Genomic DNA, 9,755 nt, shown 5'->3' on the forward strand with positions numbered 1-9,755 from the left:
CGGAAAAATCCCTTCAACTCCTCTTCCAGTGGGTCACAATTTAACACCGGATGAATTGGAGGATACCGTTGATCCAACCCTTTATCGTGCTATGATTGGTTCTCTAATGTATTTAACTGCTTCTCGACCCGACATAATGTTTGCTGTTTGTGTGTGTGCTTGGTACTAAGCTAGTCCCCGAGTGACTCACCTGGCAACGGTCAAGCGTATTTTGCAATACCTACGGGGAAATCCTGACATCGGGTTATGGTATCCCAAAGATAATTCTTTCGATTTTACCGCCTACTCAGACTCAGATTATGGAGGTTTCAAGATCAACTTCAAATCAACGACTGCAGGATGTCAATTCTTAGGAAACCGGCTTGTTTCCTGGCAGTGTAAGAAGCAGACAACGGTCTTTACTTCAACCGCCGAAGCTGAATATGTTGCAGCCTCGAGTTGCTGTTCCCAGGTTCTGTGGATACAACAACATCTTCGCGACTACGGTTTGAAGTTTCTTACTACTCCCATCTTGATTGATAATTCTGGTGCTATAAGTATCACCAAGAATCCCGTACAACATTCTAAAACGAAACATATCGAGATTCGATATCATTTTATACGGGATTGTTATGAAAAGAAATTAATTGATCTTGAGAAAGTACGCACAGATTTTCAAAAAGCCGATCTATTTACCAAAGCGTTTGATAAAACACGTTTTACTATTTTGCTTGGTTTAAATGGATTGAAGACCCTTGCTGAGATCCTAAAATTAGGATAATTATTTTTTAATCGTTTTATAGATTTAGTTTTTTTTATGTTTTAGGTTTTAGGGGGAGAAATCTAGAAAATACAAAAAGAATGTGTTTTCGTTTGTATAGATAAAATCCAAAAACATTTTAAATATTGTGATTTCTGTTCTTTAATGTTTTTCCTTTAAATATTTAGAAAAACCAAAAACATTTTAAAAAAATTCTGAAAAACCAAAAAGAATGTGATTTATGTTTTGTACAGAAAAAAATCCAAAAAGATTGTGAAATTTATTTTGGTTATAAAAAAAAATATTGTGTTTTTAAAGTTTGTACAGAGAAAAACCAAAAAGATTTTTAGATTATTTTCTCGCTGAAAATTATGTCGGTTATTTAAGTTTGTGAAGCATGCTTACATGTCTTGGTCCTATGATTCACTTGTGAATTGAAGGTTAGCCATTAATTTATTCTCTTAAGTTAACTGGGGTGATTAAATTTATCTTTATTTTGTTTTTATGCTCCTCAAAATTTTTGAGTTTTTGAAGCAAAAAGGGAACATGATAGTACATTGATTATCTTGACCCCAAGTTCAGCAAAAAGTAAGCTTAAAAGACTGTGTGCTTAATTGCATTGGTGCATTGGTAGGTCTTAAAACAACCCAGTAGAGTAAAGTATGTGATATAAACATAAAGAAACGCCAAATTGAAAGGGGTGTTAGTCTCTAGTAAAAGTCTTGGTGAGGATGGCAGAAATGTAATAACCAGTCATACTCAAGCCTTATATTTGTTGATCACCCAAAAATTAAATAAAGCAAATAACAAGCGTTAGGATTCAACAAGTGTTTATGTTATTTCCTCTCAAGCCGTTACTCTGCCCAATTTGCTACTCAGCACTTCATTCACTTTAATCTATAGCGTAGTCACCTACACTATCACATAACTAGATCCTAGAATTCATATATCGGTATGAATTGATTAAACGTGTTGAAGCTCAAGCATAAGCTCTCTGAAGTGGTATCAGAACTATACGTTAGATTGTGTTTGTGATTTAAGGTATTACTATGGTGAATTGATTGATAATTCACTGTTTAATTGTTTAATTTTGGATATGAAACTGGTTTTATCGATTTTGGTTCAATTGACATAATGAGATGTTAATTTTTTGCTGAATTGATTGATAATCTATTAGTTATCGGATTTGTGTTATTCGTGTGGATTTAATTGTGTTATTGATTGAGATTGGAATGGATTTGGATCGGATTTGTGGTTGAAGGAAACCGAGGTTTTTGTTTATGTTTTCTTTGGATTTAGGATTGAGTTTGGATTGGAATTGAAGGTTTGGATTGGTTCGGGTTTGTTCTGAGGAATAGACAAGTTTAAGTTATAGTTTGTGAAATACAGTTAAGATTTGGCCGATTAATCCATCAGTTTGTGTTTGTCTTGATTGTTTTTTGGATCTGCAAATTCAGATATGGATAATTGTTCTTAAAGATTTTAAGATTCAAAGAACATATTCGTTATTGTATAAATGATCATTCATAATACTATTGATAGCCATTCGCCATCAAGTTATAACTGATTCGTGCCATGCGTCAAGGTTGTTACAACAAAATAACCACCCATTTGTCGATGTAGCTGATTCGTGATCAGCTATTCATTACAAAACCACATACGTCATCATTCATTTGTCATCAAGTGAATTCACATTCGTTACGGAAACACATTCGTGAAAAGACCATTTGCTACAGAAACATTATTCCATCAGTTATCCTATTCGTTACCATATTTGCCATACCTTTTGTTAAGCTATTCATGTGCCTATTCGTGTGTTTATTCGTCATCATTGGATCTTCATTCGTGATAGTCATTCGTTATAACCATTCGTGAAAACTGTGGTGTCATTCGTCACTTGATTCGTGATACCCATTCGTTAACACAACTCATTCGTGACACTTTTCACCATTCGTTACCATTTCCCATCCATTCGTTATCATTTTCACCCATTCGTTACTGGAATTTATTTTTTGGACCTTTAAGTTTCAAGTTTGAACACTTTTCACCTAAAACTTTAATTTGACCTATATTCTGAAATGGCTGGCTATTACGCATTGGCATTTTAGAATATGTTGATGCAACAGATGCTTCACCTCAATGCTGAAATCGGGTCACATTCAAATGTCCCCGATTGATAAAATTTAGCGACTTTGCAAAATGGAAACCAAGATTCCAAGCCCATCTAGGATCCATACATCCTGATTGTTCGAGATGTCTTGACTATGTGCATACTACACCTATGGTTGGTAATGAAACTACTGATTTTACACCAAAGGACTTTACTCAGTATTCTCAAGAAGAAAAGAAGGGTTTGGAAATTGAAACAAAGGCCCATTCCGTTTTGACTATGGCATTACCCGACAATATTTTCCATCAAGTTGGAAGTACTAAAATACGTGCATCATTATTTCAACACATTAAGATGGGAATTATGGGAAATACCGAAGAAAGTTAGAAAGTCATGCTGAAGTTCCAATTCAGAAATTTGAACTTATTGAAAGATGAGACTGTCGAGGAAATGCTTATAGGTTGAATCATCTAATTGTTGAGATGAAGAAACTGAAAACGGAACCGAGTGAATCAGATAAGATTGTACTGTGAATAATGCCTTACCGAATTCTTATTCAACTTTTCTGCTTATGCTGAAAGAAAACAGTTTCTTCAAGAATGAAGATCTCACTGCTATGGAATTTATGCAGAAAGTTGAGGAAAGAGAGTATGATTTGCAGTGTCAAAAGTCATCAAAAGAAACTCAAGATCCAACACTTTATGGTGGTTCTTTATCTTTGAGCAGCACCACAACTCCAATAAATGCATTTTTCACTCAATCCTCTCAAGATGTACCATCTTCTTTCACTAAACCAATTCCAAATGTGTGTTCATGGCATCTGGCTCAAATACTAATTTTCGTGAATCAACTGGTGCTAGTAATGTGAACATGAAAAATAGTTTCATGAAATTCTCAGGCAAAAAACAAAAATAAATAAGCTTGAAAATGAAGTTCTGGATTTGAAAAGCATACTAGACAAATTTTGAAATTCATTCTTTTTATTGAACGAAATTATTAAATATCTGGTAAAAAAAGGGTTCTAAAAATCGTTTAGGCTTTGTTGAAGTTCCTCCACCATTTCATGATGACTATTCTCAAAATCCATTTACGGGAAAAGAAGAAGTTGTTAATGAACCAATTATTCATGTGGAGAAGCCAAAACTAAGTGACAAATATAAATTCACTACTAAATCTTCTACTCAAGAACCACACATTCAAAGCCACAAAGTTTTTGTTGAGAAAGTCATCATTGAGGATGTAGTTGAACCAGAAATTGTACAAAAAGAACCGAAGATTCCACATTCAAGTCATATTTTATGTGAACCTCAAGACCTTGAGGAGACTGTGTACGATTCAAGTACATCTAAAGTGAATAAGACTAAACCAGCTAGGGTTAAAGCTAAGAAATCAGAAAAACCCAAAATATCTGATAAGGATTTGATGTGTTTCATCAATCCTACTCCTGCTAATGTAAACGCAGGACGTGTGTTTAAATTAAAAGGTCTTAGAAAATTTTTCACTGAGAAAGATATTCCGCTTAATCTTATCAAACTTGAGTTGAATGAATGCGTTTTTCACAATGAAACTTCAAAATTCACAAGATCTTGAGCAAGCATTTGCTAAATCTAAGGTATCAAACACAACCGATCCATTGGTTACAGGTAAACAATTGTTAAAATCTATTAAGAAAGTTTTATTTGTTAACTCAACTGGAACTGACACATTACAGAGTTTCTCTGATTGTTTAGACCTTGATTTTATATGAAAAAAAAATCTGTTACGTTTGATGACTTAGACAAAGTACATGCTTCTGATGTTTCTCGTCAACCTTCTGTTGCACAAGTTTCTGTCAAGCCACAACATGTGGTCGTTGATTTGAGAACATGCTTCTTATGTGGTGAACAATGGCATGCTGTAAGAAACTGTGGAATGACGAGAGTGCAGAATATTCATCCATTTACCAAGGAACAATCCAAACCAATTCTCGTGGTTAAAGAAATTCTCAAAAGACCTATGTCTTATGATGATGATACTCACATAATGTTTCAGAATGTGATTCCACGCAAGGTGATTCATGTTAATGAAACGTCTGTTAATTTAAAACCCAAAATGTTTGTTCCTACGCAACCAATTTTCAAAAATATGAACACAAATGTAGTTCAAGATGTGTATCTAAGACGAAAGTCTAAGAGACCAGTGACATATTCACATGCATCTAAACCACATTTGGGTTATGTTAAAGTTAAACCTTCTGTTGAAGTGAAAAAGGTGCCTAAGACTAAGGAATGTGCTTTCTTTTGGTCTAATCATGTTTTGTGTATGTGCATAGTTTATCCAAGACTATCTCAGGTGAAAACTGGATTATGGATATTGGATGCTCTCGTCATATTACCGGAAACATTGACCTACTAACCAATGTCAAGAAATTCAAGGGGGTTATGTAGCGTTCGTGGCTAGTTATGGGGGGATGATTACGAAGGAAGGAGATGTTTCGAATGGTAGTATTACTTTCAAGAAAGTTAATTATTGTGATAAGGTGGATCACAATTTGCTGAGTGTATCTCAGATTTTTGATAAAAAGTATACCACTGTATTTACTGACAAGGAGTGCATAATAATCAAACTAGGATATGTCATTCCAGAAGATGGTTATTATGCGATCTCCTAGGTCAAACGATATTTATGTGCTGAATATGAGTAATAAGGCATCGACTTCTACGTCTGTTGAAATGTGGTTTGTCTCAAAAGCAACTAAGAAAGACTCGATTCTGTAACATAGATGTACGGGTCATATTCATGTCAGGAAGATGAACTATCTGATGGCTAATGATTTGGTGGATGGGGTTTCCCTGAAACACTTCAAGCTGACCGATAACTGTGTTGCATGCAAGAAGGGCAAACAGAAGAAGAAGTCTCACCCAACTAAGCTATTTAATTCCATTGATACTCCACCAGAAAGACTTATATGGATTTGTTTGGTCATTTAAATCGTGCGAGTATTGTTGGGGATTGGTACTGTCTAGTTGTCACCGATGACTATTCGAGGTACTCGTGGGTGTTATTTATGAGTTCTAAATATCAGACACAAGAGTTTGTTCAGAATTTAATCGCAAAGATCGAATCACTTTACAAACACAATGTGAGACATATTCGGAGTGACAACAGTACAGAGTTCAAGAATACTATATTGGACTTCTTTTGTATTCAAAAAGGAATCCATCGAGAATATAGTGCTCCATATATACCACAACAGAATGGTGTTGCTGAACGGAAGAACCAAACATTGATTGAAGCAGCAAGGACAATGCTTGTAGAGTCAAAGCTTCCTGTAATTTTGGAATGAGGCGGTGAACACTGTTTGTTACATGCTCAATCGTGTTCTGACGGTTAAGAAGCTGCAAAAGACGAGTTATGAGCTTCTGAATAACCGTAACCCTAATTTAAAGTTTTTGAAACCATTCGGGTGTCCTTGCACAATGCTAAAAAGAAATGCGGGAAAATTCGAGGAGAAGGTCATTGAGGGTTACTTCTTAGGCTACACATCGCCTAAGAAATGTGTCTTCAACTTCACTTTTGGTTGTGCTGAAGAGTGGTACCATTTTGATTTCCAGAGTTACACAACACCTCCTGCCGACAAGGGTCCTGATTGGATGTTTGACTATGCGAGTTTATTTAAGTCATTTACTCCCATAGTTGGAAGATCAAATGTTTTACACATCAACTTGTACGGGCTTATGAGGTGATCAAAGTTCTCTAATAAAAAATTATCACAATGATTGATTTAGTAAGTTAAAGCAATCATAATAGTTACTTGGTTAACCATAAACGAAAATATGCGGCGTATGAAACGTCGGTATAATATTCTAGTGTAGCTACGCATAATAACACGGTATAAGTTGCACCAGCACTTCAAGAAGACCAAGTTAATAAACATGTATGAATGTGATATACATGCTACTTGATCATTTTATGAAGTATGTTCATTACTGTTATGTGCATGAAGACTTAAAAGTACATAGGCTAATCAATATACACGGCATTGCTATATGGCCTTCAACACCGACTAAACATATAAATGTACATGAAATGTATTAGTTATTATTAAAGTGTAGTTATTACTAAATAATTATTTTATTAAACAATATTAATAAGTTGTAAGACTTAAAAACGAAACGTCAAGAGTTAACGAAACAGTTTGTATATTACCGTGATGTTAATACTAGAACGACGTAAATGATATATATGTATACCTAATTTTAGTTCGAATTACACATATGGATCTTATTAACATTTATGACGAAAAAATTAAAATAAAACACTAATTCAAGAGGGTGCGCCAAACGAATAAACATCTTCGTATATGAGAATATGTCCTACATAGTCCCTTTAAACGTTATGGAATCAAGACTTTTAATTAAAATCTAGATTATTAAAATTCATTATTTAATTACAAATTGTAATTATTATTCGATTGACCAACTTAGGTGGCATGCAATTTTGATAATCACAAAATCCTTACATAATATTCTTTGGGTATCTGAAGAGACACAGATACAATCCTCTTAGGGTTTAGATTAATGAGTCCACAGGGTACGGGTCAGATGAATACCAAACTAACGATATAAGCCCAATCTCCCAAGTCCAATGACGAAAATCTGCAAAAAAACCACCGTGAGCTCGTTACGGGACGGATGAGAAGCGGGTCTTCCCGTAACCACCCTCCGGCGTGAGAATAAGTACTTGTTCCGGTTGGGAGAAATGTACAAAGTATTTAGAGTAGGAGTGAAGTGTGAATGAATATCTCATGGAGATGATTAAGGTATTTATAGCCGAAGGGTAAGGGATTGTGATTGGTCCAACTGTCCATTTCTATAAGATACTTTCGTAACAACCTAAAAACGTGTCCGCCTATGATAGGACGAGCCATTTCGGCAAGTGCATGGTTATAACAACCTGGACACGTGTCTGTTTATGATAGGACAAGCTATTTCGGCCATGTGCATGGTTATAACAACCTCGCCAGCTGTCTTTCTATCATTGGTTGTTGCGTCTCATGTTTCCCTGTGGAACAAAGTTAGTTAATTATTGCTATCCATTGACATCACCTTTAGGTCATCCTGGCGGGTGAGAATAGTACCATGCAGATGACTTCTGAGAGCGCCTGGATCCTCCCGCATATAATCTCTGGATCCTATTATTGTTCTTCCTCTAATCTTGAGTTATGCGGGTGACTTATGAGGGAGTCCTCTTCCACATGTGGATGGTTTTTAAGGGTATTTGTGTCTTTTTGGTACCCTACCTCTATAAGTCCCCCTAGTCCATTTTTTTTCGCGTGAAGTTTTATGCGGGTGAAATTTTGGACTTATGATATTTTTGGGGATTGTTTGAATCTTATGCACTTGGTGGAGATATTTTTTGTATGAGGATAACGATGAAAAAGGACGACATGATAGTTCATAGACGCCGAATAGTCGATGTGACGTAAATGCCGGCTGTCAACTGTACTCACCTGTACGCCTTTTTTATTTTTTCGATTTTCCCGCGTGACGTGGCGTGTTCTGAGTGGACCGTCTCTTTCTCTCTCCACTGGCGAAACTCCCATCGCATTAATTGAGATGGGTATAAATATAGTAGTTATACGCCTTTTGGAGGTTTTATCGCCTTTGATTATTCAACTTCTTCATAACTTTTCTCTCAATTTTCTGATAGTACCTCTCGATTTTTCATAATTGCTCGCTGTTTTCCGTTTGCCATTGAAATAATAGCCGGCGATAAGAAAGCATACTCTTCTCCGAATGTCGATACTATCGAAGTCAGTTGGAAACGACCTGACTTTGAAAAACTTGTTACGTCATATGGGATTCCACCGAAATGGGAGCCGGAGTTTCCTGCCGCCGGTTCTACTGCCAGCAAGCCTCCGGCCGGTAAAATGGCTGTTTTCGCCGATTTTTCTCCCACAGGAATCTTAGGTTTCCGATAACCCAGTTCCTTGGGAATGTGTTGACTGGCCATGGTATACACATATCGCAGGTGCATTTTGGTCTCATGCGGATTCGTCATTTCAAATTCGTATGCCGGGCTAACAATATCGTGCCCAAGGTTAATAAATTTTCCTTGTTCTACAAGAAGCACGGGCGCAGCAGATGGTTCAACTGTGCCTCTGTAACTAAGAGGGTTATCGGCACTGAGCCACCCCGCAACACGTACAAATGGAGGAACAACGTTTTCTGGATGCGGGATGATGTTATCCCCATCACCATGGTCCGACGTCCGGCGAACAAGAAGCTTCCGGACGTGCCTATTGCTTCTTTTGAGTGTCAGGAATGGTTTCGCACTTTGATGCAGAAACCTACATCGATGCGGGACATTCCTAAGGAGGCCCTTGTGTGGGCGGGTATGAGCCGTTTATGTCCATATCTAGATCTGGAAACCGTTCTTCCAGAATGTGGATGATAGTAAGTTTTTCTTCGTTTTCTTTAACTCTTTGTTTTGAGTTTTTTTTTGATTATTATTCTTGCATTCTATCCAGGTGAGGGGTCAATGCTTGACGCCCTAGTAGACGACGCATGGTGTCTGCAGAAGCGTATTCGCAATGCGAAGGCTCTGCCAATCTTGGACAGGACCAGGGATCACTTCCTCTTTCCCAACAAAGTGCGTGCCGAGCCGGTTGTTTCAGAGGCAATATTTCAAATAGGTGCGTTTCCTCTGAACCCTCGTCCCCTAAATGCTATAACTTCTGACGGGGTGATTGTACTTCTATCCTCTTGTGACAAATCATCATCGCGCGAAGAATATTACTCTAACGATGCGTTTGAAACTTCGACTGTTGTGCGTGCGTTGGTAGAGTTGGAGCGGAAGCAGAAGCGGCGATCTTCTTAGGCAGGAGACGCGAGAATCAGCCACGCAGATGCCGAAGAGGAGCCC

Source organism: Bidens hawaiensis, unplaced genomic scaffold (assembly GCF_021521415.1).
Source record: "Bidens hawaiensis isolate Kalapana, Puna unplaced genomic scaffold, B.hawaiensis_p1.1 tig00046377_1, whole genome shotgun sequence".
Taxonomy (NCBI): domain Eukaryota; kingdom Viridiplantae; phylum Streptophyta; class Magnoliopsida; order Asterales; family Asteraceae; genus Bidens; species Bidens hawaiensis.